The sequence below is a fragment of the Alligator mississippiensis genome, chromosome 14 (assembly GCF_030867095.1).
Source record: "Alligator mississippiensis isolate rAllMis1 chromosome 14, rAllMis1, whole genome shotgun sequence".
Taxonomy (NCBI): domain Eukaryota; kingdom Metazoa; phylum Chordata; order Crocodylia; family Alligatoridae; genus Alligator; species Alligator mississippiensis.
Genome location: NC_081837.1, coordinates 20,782,458 through 20,789,744, shown reverse-complemented (window position 1 = coordinate 20,789,744; position 7,287 = coordinate 20,782,458). Strand labels below are relative to the sequence as shown.

At 45.8% G+C, this 7,287-nt stretch overlaps 1 long non-coding RNA gene across 1 annotated transcript; it reads right to left on the bottom strand.

Moving 5' to 3' along the window:
* Positions 1-1,081: 1,081 nt before the first annotated feature.
* Positions 1,082-4,904, bottom strand: LOC132244742 (uncharacterized). The gene is made up of 2 exons (XR_009456489.1): positions 2,789-4,904; positions 1,082-1,827 (listed from the first exon to the last, which is right to left on the bottom strand). It is a non-coding gene; the product is annotated as an uncharacterized LOC132244742 (long non-coding RNA).
* Positions 4,905-7,287: the final 2,383 nt, after the last annotated feature.

Here is a 7,287-nt window from a genome sequence, read left to right as displayed (position 1 = left end):
GGTACCAAACCATGCCAGAAGAACAGTTATCCCCAGGAACACTTAAGGAAAACTGCCTTCATGGACCCAGATCCATGGTGTTTCCCCTGCCAGGAACAGCCTCTCTGCAGTCTGCTAGAGCACCCCATGTGCTTCCCCCTTCCTGGGATCTCTGCCTGTATCAGGCCGGGGAGCTGGACCTCAGAGGGCAAAGCTCCCTCATGGACCAGACCTGCATAGAAAGAGGAATGGGATCTGCCATCTGAAACCTGAGCCTGTTCCAGCCTCAGGAAGGGCTCAGCCTCCTCTGGCAAGTAGAGGGATAAAAACCCTCAGGGAAAATGGAAAGCAAAGACTGGGTAAATGGGCAGAAGGATGTGCTATACCAAACCCAAGCAGCTTCTTTACAGTGAAGCCCTTAGGTGAGTCCACAGCAATGTGATGTTGCGGCTAGTAAAGCGACCAAAATGCTGGCTTGCATCCATAGATGCTTCTCAAGCAAATCCCGGGATGTCATTCTCCCCTTGTACTCGGCCCTGGTGAGGCTGCAGCTGGAGTACTGCATCCAGTTTTGGGCTCCACAATTCAAAAAGTATGTGGAGAAGCTTGAGAGAGTCCAGAGAAGAGGCACGCGCATGATCAGAGGTCAGGGAAGCAGACCCTACGATAACAGGCTGAGAGCCCTGGGGCTCTTTAGCCTGGAAAAGTGCAGGCTCAGGGGTGATCTGGCAGCCACCTACAAGTTTATCAAGGGTGACCACCAGTATCTGGGGGAACGTTTGTTCACCAGAGCGCCCCTAGGGATGACGACCAGGTCGAACGGTCATAAACTACTACAAGACCATTTCAGGCTGGACATAAGGAAGAATTTCTTTACTGTCCGAGCCCCCAAGGTCTGGAACAGCCTGCCACCGGAGGTAGTTCAAGCGCCTACATTGAACACCTTCAAGAGCAAACTGGATGCTTATCTTGCTGGGATCCTATGACCCCAGCTGACTTCCTGCCCTTTGGGCAGGGGGCTGGACTCGATGATCTTCCGAGGTCCCTTCCAGCCCTGATGTCTATGAAATCTATGAAATTTCACAAGGATTTGCAGCACTAATAAATTCTCCTGTCTTTTTATTACATGTTACACACTGACTCAATGGTGGCTTTAGCTAACACACACATGGGTGAGATGAATTCTTCCCCTACGTGTGCAAAACTGTCCATGTGGCAGGGTCCATCAAGTGACTGATCTGTACTGAAGGTCACGAATGTGGGCACTTCTATTTGGAGCTGATGTCACTGTGTGCTCTCTCCATTTGGAAGGCATGCATTTCCCAATCATTCTCACTGAACCAGTCCTGAGGTTTCTTTGTGAGGAAGCCTTGACATTTTTGGCACGCCTCACGGATGCCTTTCTTGAAGCTCTTGCTCTTCCTCGACTGATCAAACCCAAGTCTGCAACCTGAAACCTGACATTTTCTTCTTATCCATTGGTTTGAAGCTTGAGGAGTTGTGGAATCACACATACCTTCTCCGTGTATCCCCCAATATTTACCAGTGTTTGCTTTAATGTTTGAGCAGAGTTTCTTGCATAATCAGGCATGGCTGCAGAATGGCTCTTCTCAGTGACTGTGTACAGCGTAGTGTGTTTGCCTGTGGCTATTAAGAGGGCATTGTGGACAACATGCTGGTTCTCTGACAATCCAACATCAACAGCTCAGCTTCTGGAAAATATCAGTAGTCTCTGGGAAGTCTCCAGAGCTTTCCTTTGCTCTTTTATTAAATCTTCCACGTCCTGATATTCTGAGAACAGTTCTTGGCTGAGTTTTTCTGGACTGTATGTTATCCCACTAGAATTCACTAGGGTTTCAGGAGAGAGAGGGAGAGAAAGAGACAGTGGAAAACAATAATAAAATAACATTAGCATCTTTCCAAGAAAGATGTATGTAGGACTGGAAAAGCCACCGCAGTCATAAGCCCAGGCATCTGTAATCAAGGGCAATTAAGATATTACATCCAAGAAGATCTACACTGTTATCCTCCCCACAGATAGGAAACACCATGCGACAAAATATGACAAACTAAGGGTCTTTAGTGTTAAACAATAAATGCCTCAAAACTGGCAATGTGTCAGAAAAGGAGAGCAGAAATGACAAGGCTCTTACCAATGCCTTGGGCCTGTGCAATGGCAAGGAATTTTTGGGGCCGGTATGTCCATACTAGGGATGTGAATGTTTAAATGTTTACCCATTCACATATTGATAATCGGTAACACCTTACTGTTTATCGTTTGCCATGGGGTGGGAGCAATCTGGCAGGGAAGGGACAGAGGAAGAGGAGTATAGTGCCCTGAAGGTGGCAGGGCAAACAGGAGGGAGGGAAAAGCATGGAGGAGGGGAGAGGGGACTAGTACCTAGTATAGCCGGGAAGTGGCGGGAAAGCTGCAAAATAGCAAGGGAGGAGCCACCACTGCAGGGGCTGTCAGAAAGTAAAGTCGAGCTGCTGCACCGCTCCAGCCCTTCTGCTAGCTCGGGGGGCGGTGTGACTGGCCACACATGCCACAGCCGGGGCTGCCCCTGCGGCTGGGCTGGGCAGGGCTGAGGGATCCACTGTGGGCCAGATAAAATCCCTTGGTGGGCTGAATCTGGCCCATGGGCCATATTTTGCCCACCCCTGATTTACAGCCTCAGGGTTAAAGCCAACAGTTTGTGATTGGAATATATAGTAGTAGTCTCTTCTCCCCTTCCCTTTCCTTCCCTTGCCAATCATCCAGCCTCTCTTAATTTCCAAAAACTTTTGAAACATGCTCACTCCACTGTACCTGCAAAAAGACGCTTTTGCAGATCTTCCAAACAGCTGAGGCCTTGCTTTAAATAGATTGGTTTGGCCACCGGAGGTGCACCTGACACACTTAGCTGAGTCATGAAGTCTGCAGCCAATTTGGAAAGATCTAGGAAAAACAATTAAAATTCATGTTAACACCCACTTTTCATTGCCTCAATCCAATCACCACTGGAAGGTCAAATGCCCAAATACCTAGTCCTGAATATCTCAGATAAGAATCCTGTCTCTGGCAATAGGAGCTATATAAGCCAAGGGTTACTCCTCCCAAGGGAGTCCTGTAACCACTACGCTACACAGGCAGGCTCCCTTTTGCTTATTTTTCTGGCCCCATGACTCTTGGCTGTCTATTGGTCCAGCTTCATCTATCCCAGGGGTTCTCAACCTTTTTTGTATCAGGACCCATTTGTAAACATTGATGGCCTGTCCTGACCCAGTGCCCCTCCTCCTAACTCACTGCCCTCTGCTGTCAGTCCTCCGCAGTGTGTGGGGCAAGGGAGGCCCCAAACAGCCCCTCGTAGGCTGGAACTCTGCCAACTTGCAGGGGAAAAGCCACAGTTTCCCACATTTTTCTCCTTGAAAGGAGAATCCATTTTTAAAGTTTGTTGACCCATTTTTAAAGTTTGTTTCATATATTTTTGTGACCCAGGTTGAGAAACAGTGATCTATCCTACTCTGTAGTCTAGTGGTGAGGGCATTCTCTAGGGAACTGGATTCAAATCCTCTAGGGGTAAAGAAGGCCTAGAACTCAGGTCCCTACTTCTTGGGTAAATACTGTAAATACTAGGGTATTGGGCACCACCTGTAACCTGGTAGTTAGAATGCAGTGCGGTTGATTTTAGATCTGAACTGAATACCTTGTAGTTGATTTTAGATGTAGGTTTTTAATAACTCTGCCTAACTTCTGGGTCCTCTCTGAGGCTGCAGGCAGAGTTCATGCACCTCCTGCAAGTGCTAGAAAAATCTCAAGTGGAAGTTAGGCTTGCAAGTGGCTGCTTCAGGTCAGGTCTCAGCAGGCTCACTGGCCTGAGTAAAGACACTTTGGGAACTTTGCCCTCCAAAATGGAAATGTATAAGGCATATGAGCACATAATGAGTGTTGTGCATGCTGGCACAAAGTGACTTTGAATCACTGCTTGGGATGTAGGTGGGCAAAGTATCCCTTATGTGCATAATGAGACATTCTGAATCCAGCCTTAGATGTAGTCCTCTTCACTAGACTGTAAATACATCTCAAGGCCTTTGTGTGCCTCCTCTCTTAGGGCTCCTATACATGTGCAGAGAGCCTGCTCCAATGCATTGGAGCAGACTTGATTAATAATCGAGACGTTAATTCCATGCTCTGGCAGACTCAAATTAATGAGCTCCAGCAGACGCTAGCATCATGTGCATCAGCATCTCTGTGCTGAAAAATGGCAGTGGGGTACTTTGAACTAAAGCTCATTCAATGAGTTTTAGTTCAAAGCGCCCTGCCACCATTTTTTAGTGTGGAAATGCTGATACACGTGATGCTCGGGCACTTTTAATTAGCACAGCTCGCTAATTAAAGCACCCTCCCATGCCTTCCAGAGCACGTGTAAAAACGCCCTTAGTGCCTGAACTAAAATCAGTAGGAAGATTCCCATTGATTCCAATGGCATCTGGATCATAGATCACTTGAAAATGTCCCACAGGTTGGGTTGTGGAAAGAAAATCCTACTACTTGGAAAGACATAAAGTCAAACTCATCCTGCCTGGAAGATGTTTGCCTTCCTGTTTACTTGTACCTAAGCTGAAATACTGTGGGGCCCATACCACTGTATTCTCCTAAATCCACAAACCAGGTCCCTAGTGCTTCTCATACAGCTTGGCCTTTTTATGTGGCTACTCCTTTTTTTCTATTTAATTCAGGTTCTTAATCAGCCCTCACCCACAATGTTTGTCAGTGCTTCATACATGTAAAGCCCTGCACATGTCCTTGGCAGGATAAAGGCAGACTTTTTTAGAGCCCTTTATATTATCATTTCAACAACAGACATCTGAAAGGTGGATCACCACCCTAGAAACACGAAAGCCAAAGATCAGGAGGAATTCGCTATGAGACTTTTCTTCTTTCATGAGACCTGGGTCAGCAGCCACCATCATGTCTGTCCATTCCGTGACTCTCAGTCTCTTGGCAAGCCGGGCCTTCACAATCCATGAATCAGGGTTGCATGAAAACACAACACAACAAAACAGCTCAATTTTCACAGCACAAACATAACCGTATTTTCTTCTAGATGCATCATATACATCCAAGATTTTGATTTCATATTTCGCTTTCCCCCCTGCTTTGCAGAAATGATAGATAGGCAAATTCCTGATGCCATGAATTACTTCCATTCGTAACCTGTCAACATTCACATCCTCTTGACATCCAACCACACTGTCCTCTTATCATCCACTCCAATAATTAAATAGCCTTATGTGTTTGCAAATGCAGATGCATAATTTGGAAGAGTGCTTTTAACATATTTCAAGACATTCTTTGTTGCAAACCCTTTAAGTTCAATATGCGTAGACTCAGTGAATGGCAGCAGCTCATCTCTTTCAAAACATTTAGCAGTAGCTTCAAGTATGTCATTTTTCTCCTGCACATTAGGTTCCAATGTTGCTTGAGTGTTGCTCTATCGGGCTCTCTTGGCTGTTGGACCTGTCTCTTCTTCATATCTTTGCCTAGAATTAGCTTTCCTCTCCTCAAGAAATTCAAAAGCTTCATCTGGTTTCAGGCTAACAACAAAAGCGAGAGATTTTTGACACAATCCAGAATTTAGGGAGCAAATATGTGGCTTCAAGAGAGCTGGGGCAGATGACAACTTCTCACTGCTCCAAGATTTAATAAAAATCAGAAATTTGCTGTTTTGCTGCATATAGTTAAAATATTTTGTCAAATCTGGAGATTTAATAACAGTTCCTAAAGGAGGTGTCTATATCCAGTTCAATGCCATAATTTTTGTAGTTGTAATCCTCATTTTCAATCTCTAGTGTTATCACACCACCTCCAGAATTTAATAGTGCACACGCTGCTGGGATAAGGACACTCATTTGTGTCCTTATATGATCACCTGCCATTTTTTTCCTCTTCTCACCCAGAGTTACTTTTCCTACATCTACAACCACATCAGGATAGTCTGTATCATAAATATGCAGCGGTTTCTCCTATTGGGTCATCCTGCTTCTTCAACAGCCAGAACTTTCAGAAACCTTTGGAAACACATGGTTATAATCAATACCACATCTTCACGCTAGATACAGTAATATGGACTCTAAGACGCTAGGAAGAATTTTCAAAGTAACATCAGAGTCTTATGGGATGGACATACAAACAACTTTGAGGTAGGAGGGAGCAGGGCTTTAGTGCACATAAGCTGTTCTGCAATAATGGCACATGTAAACAGCCTTACCCCGTGGTAAATGGAATTTAAATGTGGTAGCTTAGCCCTCAGTGAAGGAGGGCTAAGTAATCCAGTGGTATCTCCTATCTCAGGGGTTCCCAACACCGTGGGCTGTGGGCTGGTGCCGGACGGTTAAGGGTTGGCTGCTGGTCTGCAGGAGGGTTGGCTGCCAGACCAGAAGTGACCACGGACTGGCAAACTGTGGACTGGAAATGACCAGCATACTGCAGACAGGCAGCCAACCCTTTTTTATACTGAGCCATTTCTGGTCCACTGTTTGCCAGACCTTAGCATAAAAAGGTTGGGAATCCCTGTCCTATCTCTCCAGAACATAGACTCCGATTTCTGAAAATAAAATAATACCAATTTAAAGTACATGCCAACACAACTGTAACTCTGCACTTTGGGATGGGCAATGTGCACTGGAAATTATCTGCATGCACTCCAGCAGTATTCAGTGTGTTAATTGTAACTGCCTTGGGAGTGCTGTAATTATAATGTGGAGTGCGATGGGAAAACTGTCTTCTGGGTTGGGAAGGGGGTGAGACCTTCTCCCCTTAATCTCTGTGTGTGATCAAAGCAAAGGGGTATATGTATACAATGAGTGATCCAACATGCCTCCTTTCACCACTCCACTGTATGGTTGGGGTGGCCAATTTGTGATAGGTGGGTCCTATGTGGCATGGACAGCCTCTATGCAGAGCATGCAGCACATCAGGGAGGGGACAAGGGCAGGAAGCAGAAGGCAGCGCTGCGGAGAGAACTGTTAGGGTGACACTATTTGGATCTTTGGGAGTGCTGGATTTGCAGCTGAATAAAGGCTTCTTTCTGTCTCAGCAAAGCTGCAGACCACAAGGCAGAATGATATATTAAAAGTAACACTGCAGATGCTTAGGCAAGCAGTTTTCTAACAATGTCCTAGTGTTGTAAGTTCATGGTGTAAGGAAATAAGATGCAGCCCACCAGCTATTGTCAGGAGATAAAGCCAAAGCAAGACCTTGGAGATGAAGCAGAAGTCTGCAAGAAACAGCAATTGACCGAGAGAAGCTGAGTTCACAGTCTTACG